The sequence below is a fragment of the Pinus tabuliformis genome, chromosome 4_2 (assembly GCF_031772625.1).
Source record: "Pinus tabuliformis cultivar Carrire ecotype Pingquan chromosome 4_2, CPIR1, whole genome shotgun sequence".
Taxonomy (NCBI): domain Eukaryota; kingdom Viridiplantae; phylum Streptophyta; class Pinopsida; order Pinales; family Pinaceae; genus Pinus; species Pinus tabuliformis.
In genome coordinates this window covers 1,033,779,508-1,033,792,482 of record NC_142304.1, presented here as the reverse complement: position 1 = coordinate 1,033,792,482, position 12,975 = coordinate 1,033,779,508, and positions in this window count along the sequence as shown.

The window sequence follows — 12,975 nt, the reverse complement described above, 5'->3', positions numbered from 1 at the left end:
CCAGCTGATCTGCTTCCCCATTAGATTTTCTGAGTATATGGTAAAACTTGCATGTATTGAAATCTAGCATGACTCTCTGCAACCTGTCCTGGATTTTGTTTAAGCTAGCATTTCTAAAAGGGTTTGCCATCTTCATGCTTTTTATTATTAGTTCTGAATCTCCAAACACTTGGATATCTTTAGCTCCTTTATCTCTTGCTATAATGCATGCTTTCAGGAGCCCGAGGATCTCTGCTTGGTTGTTAGATTTCTGTCCGAGTCCCCAGCTAAAATAGTCTTTTGATGTCCCATCTGTGTAGTATATGACTCCCCCTGCTCCTGCACTTCCAGGATTACCTTTAGATGCTCCGTCAAAGAAAATAGTGATTAGATTTTGAGTCCGCCACCATTGTTGAAATTTGTCATCCTCTTCTCTTATGCGCCATTCCTGATTTGTCTTTTTTGGATAAGAGAGCTGCTTGTGGGGATGAGGCTCTAGCATACCAAGCCATTGTTTTTCTTCAGGCATTAAGAGAAAGTCTTCTTTGAAATACTGTTGCTGAGCTGCTTCCAGTAGAAAGGATTTGGCTTTTGCTGCTACTTTCAATGGAGTATGGCTTATTTCTTTAAAAATCTGATGGTTTCGGGCTAACCAAAGCTGCCAACATACAAACTTTGGGATAGCTATCCATATTTTTTTCCAGAACGATTTGGAGGGGATGCTCTGAGGGTAGATTCTGTTCCAGTTGGCATATAAATCTGCTACATTGATTTGAGGAGGAATAGTGATCTGAAAATTTTGTAATATATAGCTCCATACCTGTTTTGCAAAGTTACATTCCAGGAAAAGATGCTGTGCTGTTTCTAAATTGCTGTTGCAAAGTGCACATCTGTGAGGTCCTGCTATATTTCTTTTAGCCAAGTTGTCACCTGTTAATAGTTTGTTATGAGCTAGGGTCCAAAAAAGAAATTTACCTTCGGAAGCGCTAAGGGATCCCATACATTCTTCCAAAAAGCCAAGTTTTCTCTGTTGTTATTTGAGGCCTGTAGAGCTCTATATCCTGCTGTTGTAGTGTAAATTCCGGTCTGTCCCCACCCCCATTTGTCTCTCATGGCTCTGTTAATGGGTGCTGCTTCCTCCAGCCTATCTTCAAGCAAGGTTTGTTGATGAGTTAACCTCTCTGGGACTCCATGAAAGTCCCAGCCAACCCAGTCCCCTCGTTGATCCCACTTTGACAATTCAAAAACAGTATTGACTCCTGCCTGCTTCAGCCAGTTCCTTAGGTTGCCTATATCCTCGTTGTCCCTCAAGGGTTCTTTCCCCATGATTCTGTCATTCCATAAATGGGTGTGCTTGCCATTGCCCGGGATCTTGTAGAGATGTTTGATGAAAAACTTACTGCTCTTACAACAAAGTTTCCATACCTGCGTACTATTGGCTATATTAGCGTTCTGTAGATTGCTGAGATTTTTGTTAGGGCTGTATTTAGTCCTCAGAATTTCACTGACCGGGTGTGTGGGTTCATGTAGCAGTTTCCATAGGATCTTTCCACCCAAAGCTAAGTTTATGAGGGCTGGATCTCTGATCTGCAACCCTCCATCTGCCTGTGTTTTTTTTACCACATCCCATTTCACCAAATGAATTTTCTTTTCATTTCCCTTTCCTCCCTGCCACAGAAAATCTCTGAGTAGTTTGGAAATTTGTTCTGTAACGTTTCTTGGAGCAAATAGGAATGCTGCCTGGTATATTGGTAGTGCTGAAAGTACTGCTTTAATTAAAATTACCTTTCCTCCCTTCGTCAGCCAGTGACCTCCCCACACTGCGATTTTGGCTTTTATTTTCGAAATTAAATCGCTCCACAACGATCTTTTGTTTGTTCCTGATGAAATGGGGAGGCCTAAATACCTGAAGCTATCCCAATTTACCTGTCCTTTAAATCCTAAAATCGTGGTAATGTCTGTTAGTTCCCTCTACTCTATATTCCAGCTATAAACCTCTGTTTTATTTTCGTTTATTAGCGCCCCAGAGACTCTGCAGTATTTTTTAAGAGTGGCGTTTATGGATCTGGCAATTCTTGTAGTGGCTCCTGCTAATAGAATTGTGTCATCAGCAAATAGCGCGTGATTGTGTCCTTCTGCTCCGTGGAATGCCTTAAGGCCCGGAATGCTGCAGCTTGTTTTTTCTTCTGCTAATTTTCGGCTTAACGACTCTGCCATGAGGATATACAGTGACGGGGATAGGGGGCATCCCTGTCAGATGCCCCTCTGCGCTTGAATGAAGTTCGTTGGACGCCCGTTGACTAGCGGTGCGATCCACGGCTTTTCTATGCATGCCTTGATCAGATTTATGAAGTGCTGGGAGAAGCCAAATGCCGTCGGAACTTTGCATAAGAAGGTTCGATCCACTCTGTCGAATGCAGAGGCCATGTCTAACTTGACTAGCATGCCCTTTTCCTTGCGCTGTTTGCTGGAGTGAACAATCTCTTGAACCTGTATTACATTATCCGTAATGTTTCTGCCTTCCACAAATCCGCCTTGAGAAGGTGAGATTAGTTTATTTAGCAGTGGCTTGATCCTGTTAGCGATCAGCTTTGCCAAGATTTTATATGATGCGTTACACAACGAGATCGGGCGGAATCTGGCAAATGTCTCCGGATTTGTCTCTTTGGGGATTAGTGCGAGGTATGTAGAATTTGTTCCTCCGCCTACCTTAGCCTTTTCCATAAATCTGCTAATCATTTTGAATAGATCCAGTTTAATGATTTGCCAGCACGCCTTATAGAAATGGATTGAAAATCCATCGGGCCCTGGTGCCTTGTCTGCCTCCATGGCCCAGACAACTTTAGTGATTTCTTCCTCCGTGGCTGGCCTACACAGTTTTGCGTTTTCTTCAAAGCTAATCAGATTTGGAATATTGGTCATAAAGTCCACGATTTCTTCATCATTACTGAGGTTTTCTTTCCTGTATAGGTTCCTGAAATAGTTCTCTGCAGCTGCCTTGATCTGGTGATAGCTATTGCATACCCTGCCCTCTGGAGTTTTAATCTCTGCTATATGATTCTTGATCACTCTCGCTCTATATTGTCGGTGAAAGTATGAAGTGTTTCTGTCCCCGGCCTTCAACCACAAGCTCCTGGATTTTAAGCGCCAGTGTTCCTCTTCCTTTCTGAAGGTATGATGCGCAGAACATTGGGCTTTTGTCTCTTTTTCCAATAGATCTGCTGTTATATCAATATTTTCCATCTCTGTTTGCAGGTTTTGGAGTGCCTGAACTGACTCCTTTCTTTGCTCGGTAGGGGTATGAATTGGCTTTTTTATCCAGTTCTTCAGCGCTAATTTGGTGGCCTTTAACTTCTGCTCCCAGACGTAGCTTGGAGATCCCGATACTGGTTTACCCCAGGCTGCCTTTACAGTCTCTTCGAAGCCTTCCTTCTCAATCCATAAGGGGCTGAATCTGAAAGGAATGGGTCCTAAGTCTTTTTCATCTTCTAGAAGGAGTTGAATGGGTTTGTGATCCGAGGTTAACTTGGCTAAAATTTTTGTAGTTATAATTTTTTTCTTCATCATTATGGATCCTTGGACCATGAATCTGTCTAGCCGCGCTGATATATGATCAGATCCCAGTCTATTGTTGGACCAGGTGAAAATACCTCTGATGGGGTTAAAGTCCAGGAGGTCCCAGCGCTGGAAGAGTTCCTCCACTTGATCGAGCATGGGATCTCTGTTATTTGCCCCTCCTCTTTTTTCTTTAGCTTTCATAATAATGTTAAGATCCCCTGCTATGATAATATTGCTAGGGGAAGTCTGATCTAGATAGGCTGATAGAGAGCTCCAGCATTCTCTCTTTTCCTGATAAGTGACAGGGACATAAAGATTAAAGAGATTGATATTTAACTTACTTGCTTTGTGCATTAATTCAGTTTGTATCCAATGCTGCGTTTCCTTGTGATTATCCAGCTGGAAAAGGTCGTCATTCCAGAGTGTTGCCAGTCCTCCTGATGTGCCCCTTGAGCTGACCACTTTGCCTGCTTTTTTATTCCACTTAGAGCTACTAATCTCTAGAAGTGCTTGCCCTTCTATTTTAGTCTCTTGGAGCAAGAGTATGTCTGAGGGTTCTGCTTTCATAAGATCCTTGACTGCCTCTATTTTGGAGGGGTTCCCCAGACCTCTGCAATTCCAAGAGACGATATTCATTATTTACTTGATGGGGGTCCTCCCTTGGAGGCCTTTGGTCTGGTGTTCCTCCCAATAGTCATTTCGATGGTGGCTTGACTTCCTTGCGTTTTGAGTCTCTCTGCCTCCTCCTCCCTTTTTTCTTTGCGGGATTTCCTTCCTGCTTTTTTCGATTGGCGCTCATAAACTTCGTCCTCTGAGGAGCTAGAACTTTCAATTGGTTTTTTCTTTTTTATTATTTCTGCATATGTAGGGTTCAATGGGCTGCCCATATTGATCTCTCTCTGTATTACTTCTTCTACCTCCTTGTTAGGAATAGATGTGTCCTCTTGTTCTTCATTCTCTTGACTTAGGATGGTTTGATTGGCCTGATCCTTTTCTGCATCTTTAGGGTTTACTTCTGTTTCTTGATTGGCTTTACTGGAGCTGGGGACTTCTTCCGTTGGGCCTTTACCGTTTCCTTTTTTTTTGGAGGGTGCATTCTTCTGAACAAGGGTCCATTGTTCCCCGTTCTGTTTTTCTGCTTGCTCCTCTGCTCTCTTCTTGCAGTTCTTTGCAAAGTGGCCATGGCTGTGACAATGTCTGCATTTAAAGGGCAACTGTTCGTAATCCAGTTCCTGAACGTACGACCACCCAGCTACTGTAAGCTTGATAGCCTCCGGTAACCCTTCCTCTAAGTCCACTTCTACGCAGATCCGTGCACACGAGTATTGGTCTTTCCTCGCTGCCTGATCTATATATTTTCCCAGGGCGTTGCCTATGATTTGAAAAGATTTTTGATTCCAGCAATGCAATGGCAAATGGGGCAATCTGACCCAGACCGGAACTGCTGAAGGGATGTCCTGAGTGGGGTCAAAATCTGGTGCCCATTTATTCAAATATAGACCCTGAGGCCCCATAAAATACGGTCCATTCCTAAATATCAATCCTTTGTCATCAGGGTTTTCAAAGACAAACACGAAGAAACCCTTACCTACGAAATAGCTCTTAACTCCTTCTTTGATGAGGGGCTTCCAGTTCCTTTGTGTCCAGTCCTCTACCGATTTAGGAGATGGCCAGAGGCCTGTGAACTGGCCTATTAGGCCTCTTTCCGTGAGATTCATTGCGGCTTTGCAAGTTTCTTGCTCAGGTAGAGCCACTGAAGGGATCGAATCCAGTTTTTTCACGAATTTCTTCTGCATTCCTGAGGGCGGCCGCTTTGATCCAGCTGCAATCATTGAACGAAAGGCCAGCACCTCCGGCGGCTCTCGGGGCGGATCCGGATCCCCGCTGCCCTCCATTGGAACGGCAGGGGAACGCTAAGGGCGAGAGCGCGAGGGTTTGGGCAGGCTGGAGCCGCAGGCTGTTGCAGGCTGGAGCAGCAGGCGCGCGCTGCGTTTTTTAAGATGGTAGATTTTCGATAAAAGCTTAGATCAAACAATTTTAACTACTGGAATCTGTAATAACTTTCCAATAATTTAAGACAAAACTGATAAAATCAAATCAAAACATAGTAAAGCATTTAAATTACTTGAACATAAAACATTTAAAATATTTCACTTAAATGTAGTCAAATTTCTAACCATGAAATTGTTCTTTTATTAACTAAGATGGTTGCTCGTACACATCATATCTATGTGATAAAGATTCGGAAGTTACCTAACTAAGATGGATGCTGGTACACATCATATCCATGTGATAAAGATTCGGAAGTTACCAATCTTGGTAGCGCAGAGTCTTGTCGGAGTTACACATTGATCAGAATTGAGCTGCTAGAACTTAAATAAGAATTGGCTCATGATAAAAATAAAGAGCTAATCAGCCATTAAGTTGACCTCAAAGGGACTTCTTAAAGTGAATAGATTGATGTCATTTAACATCAAACTTGGTTTCAATTCCAGCCATCAAAATCCCATATGCCTGTAGTAAATTCTAATAATTTAACACAAAAGGAATTTTACTTGCGTCAATCTTTCAATAGCCAAGAATATCAGCTACCTTGCACTTTGGTGCAGTGTGAAGCCATATACAAGTGGTACATATATTTGCACGGGTTTGGGTGGCTTCACCGTCGGGTAGATCATTAGATCATTAGAAATAGATGTGGAAAATCAGCTCCATCAATATTGATATGATATTTAGACATTGGGTAATACAAATCTTCAGTTTTAAATCTGATATGAAACTCAGATTCCTTTGTATTAATCTGATTCTTTTCCTTTATACTAATCTGATTTATCAGAAAAAATATGTATATGGAGTAAAGAGGGCAAACTGCTAGGTCGGTCTGTACAGGAGAGAGAGAATTTGTATATTGCGATTTTTTTGGTTTGTACAACAGAGAGAGCAGAAAAAATATTGAGTAAAGTGGGCAGACAGCTAGGTATGTACAGTGGAGTAGAGAGAGCATTTGCATATTGCAATTTTTTAGGTCTGTACAGTAGAGAGAGCATTTGAATATTGCAATTTTTTTTCCCACATCACATCAATAACAATTCAATTAGTTCTAGTGTTTTTCATTCTCTTTGCATCCAAAAAATTTAATTAATTCCTTTTTTTTCAGAAAATATCAAAAAAATTCAAAGTGGTATATGGTCAGTGGTAACTATGCAACATCTTCTATTCTCCCTTGGTGTGAACTGTGGTTGTAGCCGATTATCTCCAGCCTTCTTCCATCTGCGTTTAATAGGAATGTAGGCCTTGATTCGTATTGGATGGGCCAGGTTGGTTTCATTGTAATTCAAGAGAATTGAGGCATAATTCAGCAGCTTTGGTTTCATTTCAATTCAAGGGAACTAAGGCATAATTCAACAACTTTGGTTTCATTGTAATTCAAGGGAATTCGGGCATAATTCAGCAGCTCAAGTTTCAGAATATGGAAATCCTAATAGACATGGAAAGATCAGGGGAAGCGAGTGAACTCGAATCCAATAACATCGAGGCACCTCTGCTGCTGGGGATTACTGAAGACAAGGTTCAGCAACTCAAGTTTCAGAATATGGAAATCCTAATAGACATGGAAAGATTAGGGGAAGCGAGTGAACTCAAATCCAATAACATAGAGGCACCTCTGCTGCAGGGGATTACTGAAGACAAGGAGAGGAGGCCAGAGAGCTGCCATAGCGCTCGATCTTGGTTGTTCTGATCAATACTTCTGTTCTTGTGTTGGGTTAAGTTGGATTCAGCTTTAGTGTCAGTATCTCAAATCCTTTAAAGTCACTTCATAAGGGGAAAAAATGATAATGAACTAGAGTTAAAAAATGGAACAAGTTATAATCTTGTTGGCTTGTTGCAGGTGGGTTTCTCTTCTCCAACGGAGTCTTGGATCATAGAGGACAATGAGTTTTCAGAAGAATAGAGGACAATGAGTTAGTTGTGGTGAATTCCCATTTTTTTTTGTTCTGCAACCCCAACTCAACCTAACATAGAATAAATATCTATTAGCCAGGGAATGCAATCCGTGTGCTTGATCTTCAATCTGATATATAGTATTATTTGTATTTGAAGTCTCTTATGACTAAGTTGTACTTCAGTGTGATGCTCTGAGAGATGAGATGCCTTTCTGTGTATTTGGCATTTAGTTAGCTCACAGAGCATTCCTTAAATGTAAAATTATCTATAACTTTGTCTATGACCATGGATTCTGGGCATTTGATTAATTGTTTCTATAATATTCATACGTATATTTCTGAATGTTTTTGCTACAACTTTGCAATGCAGTTCATCTAGCACTTACTCAAGCTATAAACCAAAGCGATTTCATTTCCATTTCAAGAATGTACAATTATTTTTTTGTTTTAACTAGTAACTCTAACGTTCAGAACCAAAATGAAGGCCCAGATTTCGATCTGTTTCAACCAAAAATATCAGAATGTTTTGTTCTTTTAAAGTTTCTGGCTCAATCTGGAGCAAAAACATTTGGAAATTTAGAGGCCTGCCAGTCTAAAGTCTCATTTCACTTATTGTTCTTTTCCAAGCTGACAAGAATGCATATTGTCCAATATCAACGCATTCTTCTGTTGTGGTAATAACTGTTGGTAGAAGTCAAACTTGGCAAGAGTCTAGAACTTGTTTGGGAGGAGTCGAAGAAGATCTTGTTTGACTGGGGAAGAACCGATGATGATCTCTTCGTGACCATAATCAATAAGGTCACATGTTGTCATAACTGCAACATATATGTTGGCTTTTTAGTGATAACAGAAAAAGATGTTGATGTTTTCGGGATGAATGTCAATAATATTCATATATGTTGGCTTTTTAGTGATAACAGAAAAAGATGTTGATGTTTTCGGGATGAATGTCAATAATATTTTTTTGAAATGAAGTTACTGTAGTTGAGATTTTGCTAGTTTTAGGTAATTGTTGAGATTTTGTTGGTTTTTATGTTTTAATTGATTTAAAAGATATATAGAAGATGCTGTAATTGAACAATAATATGTATACTTTGATTTTAATGATATAACAAGTATGAGATTTTCTCCCAGTGAAAAAAACCACCGCAAAGTTTCTCTATTCCAATACATAATTCACTTTGACAGAATAAGAGGCACAGGTTTAAAGTAGAATAAGAGGCACAGGTTTAAGTTGTCAGAAACTATTTTGGGATTGGTGTGAAGTTTTGGTTTACATTAAAACTGCAAGTCAATTTAAAAGGACAAAAAATAATAAAATATTGTTTAGAAATTCATTAATATAAAAGAATTAAAGAATAATAAAAAGATCTTAATATTTTATGTTTTTTTTTTTAATTATTAAAATGGTTGAATATATAAATCCATCTAACATTTCATAAACCCTGAGATACATAGATCAAACAATTTTAACTACTAGAATCTGTAATAACTTTCCAATAATTTAAGACAAAACTGATAAAATCAAATCAAAACATAGTAAAGCATTTAAATTACTTGAACATAAAACATTTAAACTATCTCACTTAAATGTAGTCAAATTTCTAACCATGAAATTGTTCTTTTATTAACTAAGATGGTTGCTCGTACACATCATATCTATGTGATAAAGATTCGGAAGTTACCTAACTAAGATAGATGCTGGTACACATCATATCCATGTGATAAAGATTCGGAAGTTACCATTCCGAAGTTACCAATCTTGGTAGCGCAGAGTCTTGTCGGAGTTACACATTGATCAGAATTGAGCTGCTGGAACTTAAATAAGAATTGGCTCATGATAAAAATAAAGAGCTAATCAGCCATTAAGTTGACCTCAAAAGGGACTTCTTAAAGTGAATAGATTGATGTCATTTAACATCAAACTTGATTTCAATTCCAGCCATCAAAATCCCATATGCCTGTAGTAAATTCTAATAATTTAACACAAAAGGAATTTTACTTGCGTCAATCTTTCAATAGCCAAGAATATCAGCTACCTTGCACTTTGGTGCAGTTTGAAGCCATATACAAGTGGTACATATATTTGCACAGGTTTGGGTGGCTTCACCGTCGGGTAGATCATTAGATCATTAGAAATAGATGTGGAAAATCAGCTCCATCAATATTGATATGATATTTAGACATTGGGTAATACAAATCTTCAGTTTTAAATCTGATATGAAACTCAGAGTCCTTTGTATTAATCTGATTCTTTTCCTTTATACTAATCTGATTTATCAGAAAAAATATGTATATGGAGTAAAGAGGGCAAACTGCTAGGTCGGTCTGTACAGGAGAGAGAGAATTTGTATATTGCGATTTTTTTGGTTTGTACAACGGAGAGAGCAGAAAAAATATTGAGTAAAGTGGGCAGACTGCTAGGTATGTACAGTGGAGTAGAGAGAGCATTTGCATATTGCGATTTTTTAGGTCTGTACAGTAGGGAGAGCATTTGAATATTGCAATTTTTTTTTCCCACCTCACATCAATAACAATTCAATTAGTTCTAGTGTTTTTCATTCTCTTTGCATCCAAAAAAATTTAATTAATTCCTTTTTTCAGAAAATATCAAAAAAATTCAAAGTGGTATATGGTCAGTGGTAACTATGCAACATCTTCTATTCTCCCTTGGTGTGAACTGTGGTTGTAGCCGATTATTTCCAGCCTTCTTCCATCTGCGTTTAATGGGAATGTAGGCCTTGATTCGTATTGGATGGGCCAGGTTGGTTTCATTGTAATTCAAGAGAATTGAGGCATAATTCAGCAGCTTTGGTTTCATTTCCATTCAAGGGAACTAAGGCATAATTCAACAACTTTGGTTTCATTTTAATTCAAGGGAATTCGGGCATAATTCAGCAGCTCAAGTTTCAGAATATGGAAATCCTAATAGACATGAAAAGATCAAGGGAAGCGAGTGAACTCGAATCCAATAACATCGAGGCACCTCTGCTGCTGAGGATTACTGAAGACAAGGTTCAGCAGCTCAAGTTTCAGAATATGGAAATCCTAATAGACATGGAAAGATTAGGGGAAGCGAGTGAACTCAAATCCAATAACATAGAGGCACCTCTGCTGCAGGGGATTACTGAAGACAAGGAGAGGAGGCCAGAGAGCTGCCATAGCGCTTGATCTTGGTTGTTCTGATCAATACTTCTGTTCTTGTGTTGGGTTAAGTTCGATTCGGCTTTAGTGTCAGTATCTCAAATCCTTTAAAGTCACTTCATAAGGGGAAAAAATGATAATGAACTAGAGTTCAAAATGGAACAACTTATAATCTTGTTGGCTTGTTGCAGGTGGGTTTCTCTTCTCCAATGGAGTCTGGGATCATAGAGGATAATGAGTTAGTTGTGGTGAATTCCCTTTTTTTTTTTTTGTTCTGCAACCCCAACTCAACCCAACATAGAATAAATATCTATTAGCCCGTGTGCTTGATCTTCAATCTGATATATAGTATTATTTGTATTTGAAGTCTCTTATGACTAAGTTGTACTTCAGTGTGATGCTCTGAGAGATGAGATGCCTTTCTGTGTATTTGGCATTTAGTTAGCTCACAGAGCATTCCTTAAATGTAAAATTATCTATAACTTTGTCAGTGACCATGGATTCTGGGCATTTGATTAATTGTTTCTATAATATTCATACATATATTTCTAAATGTTTTTCCTACAACTTTGCAATGCAGTTCATCTAGCACTTACTCAAGCTATAAACCAACGCGATTTCATTTCCATTTCAAGAATGTACAATTATTTTTTTGTTTTAACCAGTAACTCTAACGTTCAGAACCAAAATGAAAGCCCAGATTTCGATCTGTTTCAACCAAAAATATCAGAATGTTTTGTTCTTTTAAAGTTTCTGGCTCAATATGGAGCAAAAACATTTGGAAAATTAGAGGCCTGCCAGTCTAAAGTCTCATTTCACTTATTGTTCTTTTCCAAGCTGACAAGAATGCATATTGTCCAATATCAACGCATTCTTCTGTTGTGGTAATAAATGTTGGTAGAAGTCAAACTTGGCAAGAGTCTAGAACTTGTTTGGGAGGAGTCGAAGAAGATCTTGTTTGACTGGGGAAGAACCGATGATGATCTCTTCATGACCATAATCAATAAGGTCACATGTTGTCATAACTGCAACATGTATGTTGGCTTTTTAGTGATAACAGAAAAAGATGTTGATGTTTTCGGGATGAATGTCAATAATATTTTTCTGAATTGAAGTTACTGTAGTTGAGATTTTGCTGGTTTTTAGGTAATTGTTGAGATTTTGTTGGTTTTTATGTTTTAATTGATTTAAAAGATATATAGAAGACGTTGTAATTGAACAATAATATGTATACTTTGATTTTAATGATATAACAAGTATGAGATTTTCTCCCAGTAAAAAAAACCACCGCAAAGTTTCTCTATTCCAAAACATAATTCACTTTGACAGAATAAGAGGCACAGGTTTAAAGTTGTCAGAAACTATTTTGGGATTGGTGTGAAGTTTTGGTTTACATTAAAACTGCAAGTCAATTTAAAAGGACAAAAAATAATAAAATATTGTTTAGAAATTCATTAATATAAAAGAATTAAAGAATAATAAAAAGATCTTAATATTTTATGTATTTTTTTTTTAATTATTAAAATGGTTGAATATATAAATCCATCTAACATTTTCATAAACCCTGAGATACATAGATCAAACAATTTTAACTACTGGAATCTGTAAAAACAACCAATAATTTAAGACAAAACTGATAAAATCAAATCAAAACATAGTAAAGCATTTAAATTACTTTAACATAAAACATTTAAACTATTTCACTTAAATGTAGTCAAATTTCTAACCATGAAATTGTTCTTTTATTAACTAAGATGGTTGCTCATACACATCATATCTATGTGATAAAGATTCGGAAGTTACCTAACTAAGATGGATGCTGGTACACATCATATCCATGTGATAAAGATTCGGAAGTTACCAATCTTGGTAGCATAGATGCTGGTACACATCATATCCATGTGATAAAGATTCGGAAGTTACCAATCTTGGTAGCATAAAGTCTTGTCGGAGTTATGGAGTTATGGAGTCCAGTCAATTCGTTTGAATGAGTCTCTACCTAGTGGTATTCATATTTGTAACTTTGAAACTGTCTGATCATAAGGTGGTTTTGATTATTTCTTTTTAGTTTTTTTTTTTTTTCTTTATCTTGGCATTTGATTGAGTGCCTTGTTTTTTCTTTGATTTTGTTTACCTCTGTTTTTGGCTTTTCTCATACTTCTTTGTTTCTTGTTGGATTTTAATTTAATTTATAATTTTCTTTTGTTTCAAGTATTTATACTTGAGTTGGTTTTCGTATCTATTAGTTCTTTTTTTTAATAAATTTCCCTTTATTTTATTAATAATTTCTAACTTTTTTTCATGAAATTTGTTATGATTTTTCCTCTCTTATATATATATTTAATTAATT